The sequence below is a fragment of the Gavialis gangeticus genome, unplaced genomic scaffold (genome assembly GCF_001723915.1).
Source record: "Gavialis gangeticus isolate Ggan-Ray unplaced genomic scaffold, GavGan_comp1, whole genome shotgun sequence".
Classification (NCBI taxonomy): Eukaryota; Metazoa; Chordata; order Crocodylia; family Gavialidae; genus Gavialis; species Gavialis gangeticus.
Window position 1 is genome coordinate 29,401,993 of NW_017729022.1, and position 4,834 is coordinate 29,406,826.

Genomic DNA, 4,834 nt, shown 5'->3' on the forward strand with positions numbered 1-4,834 from the left:
CACAGCAGCAGTGGCCATCGGGTGCTCAGGGCCTCCAGCTGCCAGAGCCCCCCATTGCATGGCATGGACCCTGCTGTCTCAGACCTAGTGTCCCTTGTGCCACAGGTCTGACCCAGCCTGGCATGGGGCTGTTCACCTTTGGACAGCTCTAGAGCCACTCAGGCTGTCACTTGGGGCCTGACACTGCTTGCAGGGACTGCATGTCACGCCAGGATGGATCCTGTGGCCCCTGTGGGGGAGCAATGTCCCCTGTGGGGGGATATGTTGCCCTGTGGGGTGGAGCTGTGGGCTTTGCAGGGAGGTAGTCTGTCAGCAAAGGGGGTAGAGGCAGCACTGATTTTTCTATGACAAAAAACCCCAAAACTAAATGGCAACGTATAGATATTTAGAACTCGCAAATTGCCCGTCAGGAATGATTGGTGGGGGGAGCTGCCAGGAAAGAGTCCTGTGCCCCCCCATCTGTGTCCACTCCCCCATCACCTCCTGTTGTTTGGGGTCTGGGCCCACTCCCCCCCTTTCCCTGCTGCAGTGGAGTGGGGAGGAGTGAGCCCAGGCCTGATGCAGGGGAGGTTCGGGCCCAAGGGTGGAGAAAATCTGGCCTGCTGTGGCAGGAAGAGCAGTGGACCTGGGCCAATCTGGCAGGGGAATGGGACGAGCAGCCTTGGAGCTGACAGGGGGGAGGAAGGGGGTGGGTGAGGACTGTGCCCGGGCCTGAGAGTGGCAGGAGGCCTGAGTCCAAGCCAGGGAGAAGCCAGCTTGCCACAGTGGTGGTGGGGGATGGGGGAGGAGCAGTGGGCCTGGCCTGATATGGCAGCGGCTAGGGAGCAGAGGGGCAGGGCCAGCCCCGTTCTCTGGAGCAGACTGCATGGGCTAGCCTTGCCCAGCCCAGCTCAGTGCTGCAATGCCTTTGGGATGCTGGGGAACTCTGGTTTAACTTAAACCAGGAAGGGGTCTAGGACAGACATTGCATAAACCAGTTTGACCCAAATCAGTTAAGTCTGATACTACATTCAACCCGGTTTATCTTAAACCAGTTTCAGCCATTTTGAAAATGTTTATGTGCACTGAACGTATGTTCTGTTACAGGTTTAAACCAGTTTCTGATCACGTAAACTGGTTTATGTGTAATGTCTGTCCCCAGCCATGAGGCTTTGTATGAACATGAGATTTTGGTCTCTCATCTTTAGAATTCAATGATGTGTTATTGTTGGAGGTGAAAATAATTTACAGTGAAAAACTTACTTGATGAATTTCACCTTATTTTGTGTTTATACAATAATTGTGAAGTTGATAGCATGCATTATACAGAATTAGTCATGAATTTGGGCACCACCTAACTCTTGTTCTGCAGTTTCATAAACAGTGCATTGAAAGTGTTCATAATATGTGCCCTGCTGGTTAGTTACATAAATCATCCAATCTAAGAACAAAAATCACAACATGTGATTTGAGTAGTTAATCAGCTCAGCATGAACTGCAAATGACACATTTTACAATTAGATTTGTACTGTACTTTGAAATAGATTGTCAGCAAATAGTCAAGCTGTTGAGTTAAATTTTGCTTTTCAAAAGAAAAATTGTGACTAACTGGTGAGGCCAGTTCTTAAATTTTGTGATGAGTCTCATGATTATAGTGCAAGTTTCCAATATTTGGTACTTTTCTTGGATCTGCCTTTCTTGGAATACTGTAATTATGAGTAAATTTCAGCTTTTATTTATTTTTAAAGTAATTTTTCAGCTTTCTTAGTTGCAGAGGGAAAAAAAATCTTTATATTTTTATTTATAAATCACCTAGTAAGGCAACAAGCCAAAGGCAAGCAGAAAAAACCCTCAAATATATTTATTTTAGAACTCATGTCTTCTCAATAAGTTTCATGATATTTTAGGATCTGACTCATGATTCCTGAACACCAGGAATTTAACAATGCTGCAATATTCACCTTTGAGTTTGAGCTATACTTTTCATGGAATATTTTCTCCATATTTGTTTAGATCTAATAATCATTCTTAGAATGTTAATTTTCTATGGATAAAATAGCATGATATCCTCAGTGAAAAGTGAAGCTATTCAAATGATACTAGATAAAAATGTGTTTAGTTTAAAGAATTTTAGCAGAGCTGTGGCTGCATTGAGAAGGGACAGAGCCTAATTTTCAGCTAGCTGGCTTGCTTGCTCACTCGCTCGCTCGCTCACTCACTCACTCACTCACTCACCCTTTCCTTCTCTGACAAGAGCTATCACATTAACCCTTTCACAGCTGAATTGTCAGCAGCTCTTGGTTGCTCAGCCAAAAGCTGAAACACTAGCTGTTTTTGAAGACTGGACTCCAAAGGCAAATCAAGGATTTTGAAAGAGCTGAAAACAGCCTACAAGGCCAAGAATTAGGAGAAAGGAGATGACACGTGGCTAACAGACAGCAAAATTGCCAAAGAAAGGATAGCTTGAGTGGTGGAACATCAAAACCATTAAAAAGGAAAGAGTCATTAACACCTATGGAGTGATAAGTGATCACCAGGAAAATCAAGTAGATTATAATGAGCCCCTGATGGCTAAATAGAAATACTATCAGGTAGCTAGTTTTAAACCTTAATTGGAGCAGGAATTAAAGAGGACTGCAACTGACTGGGAAACTATAGGCCTGTTAGTCTTACCTCGGTCCTGGGGAAGCTCTTTGAGAAAATAATCCAGAAGCACATCTGCGAGGGACCAGCAGGGGATATTATGCTCAGGAGCAACCAACATGGGTTCATTAGGGGCAGCTTCTGTCAGACCAACCTCGTGGCCTTTTACAACCAGGTCACAAAATCCTTGGATGCAGGTGTTGTGGTGGACATAGTCTTTCTGGACTTTAGGAAGGCCTTCAACACTATCACCCCATTCTCATTAAAAAATTAGGCGACTGTGGCATTGGTGCCTGCTCAGTCAGATGGGTTGCAAATTAGCTAGAGGGCTGCACCCAGAGAGCGGTGGTGAATGGGTCATTTTTGGCCTGGAGGGATGTGGGCAGTGGGGTCCCCCAGGGCTCGGTCCTTGGGCCTTCACTGTTCAACATCTTCATCAGCAACTTGGACACGGGGGTGAAAAGCACCTTGTTCAAATTCATGGATGACACTAAGATGTGGGGAGAGGTGGGCACAATAGAAGGGAGGGACAGGATACAACTAGACCTGGACAGGTTACAGGGGTGGGTGGATGAGAATAGGATGGGATTCAATACTGACAAGTGCAGGGTACTGCACCTGGGGAGGAAAAACCAGCACCATACCTACAGACTGGGGAACTTCCTTCTCGTCAACACAGAGGCAGAAAAGGATCTTCGAGTCATTATTGATTCGAAGATGAATATGGGCTATCAGTGTGAGGATGCAGTCAGGAAGGCTAAGAGCACCTTGTCATACATCCACAGATGCATTATGAGCAGGTCCAAGGAAGTGATCATCCTCCTCTATGCGACACTGGTCAGGCTGCATTTGGAGTACTGCATTCAGTTCTGGGCGCTGTACTTCAGGAGGGATGTGGCCAGCATTGAGAGGGTCCAGAGGAGGGCCACTCACACAATCGGGGGCAGCAGGGTAGGCCCTATGAAGAGAGGCTACAGGACCTGAACCTGTTCAGCCTCCACGAGAGAAGACTGAGAGGGGATCTGGTGGCCATCTATAAACTTACTGGGGGGACCAGTGGGGAATGGGAGAGGCCCTGTTCCTCCAAGCACTACCAGGAGTAACTAGGAATAACGGCCACAAGTTGACTGAGAGTAGGTTCAGGCTAGATGTGGGGGAGGAAGGGAGCAGGAGGCCCCCGAAACCCCACGCTCCGGAGCTAACAAACCCAGGTTACGCCCCGCGGCACAAATTGCCGGGGCGGGAACACTCAGCCTCCACAGGTGTGTCCGGAGGAAAGGCCCCGAGGCAGTTCCGTCCACTACAAAGGAGACGCCGAAGGCAGCTGGAGGAGAGGAACCGGAAGTAAGCGGCGGCGGTGCGGATGTCGGTGGGAGCACCCGGGTGCGGTGAAAGGTAGCCTGTAGGCATGGGAGGACCTTCTGAGGTAAGGGCAAACCCCAACGGGACCCGGGAGCCGAGGAGCAACTGCCCCAACGCAGACACTGACAGTTCTGAGCCAGTGAGAATGGCTCGGCTTGGCAAGAGCTGGCGAGCCGTATTTCCTTTAATAGAGGGGCACTCGCAGCTAGGAAGGTGCCACCGCTGCGACGGAGAGGGACCAGTGGACCCTGCAAGCCCTGGAACAAATCACGTACTGGAACTGGAGCCCGAGGAAGGGTGGTAGCCACACAGTGGACAGGGAAGGACCAGGGAGGCCCATAAAAGGTCCTGGCAACCTCCAGGCTCAAGGGAATCCCTGACTGTTAGTGTTAAGTTGTTTTTTTTGCTTTGATTTATGGACACTGGGCATGATATCTCGATAAGGGGGCTGAGCAGATGGTTGATCAACCTCATGGAGGTACGGGCGAGGGTGTAGGAGCGGAGGAGCCCTCAACAGCGTGGGACCCCTGGGATCTAGGAGTCTCATCTGTGGACTGACACACTCCGGATTATTCTCACTGAACCAAGAGGTCATCAAAGTCGTGGCAGGAAGTCCGGAGGCAACCTGCCTACAGACGAGCATTGTCAGGGGGAGTACCCTGGGGATGGTCCCCTACCAAGAGGGGTGGAGGCTACGGCGTATAGTAACGAGATCCAAACGAGCCCCCCCTTTGACAAACTGTAATGGTATCAATCTGAAATAAATTAGATCACAATCTTTAATGCAATTCTGTAAATTTTTGAATGTCTGAGTAGGCTAGCTGTCCGATAAGATGTCCGATAAGATGCT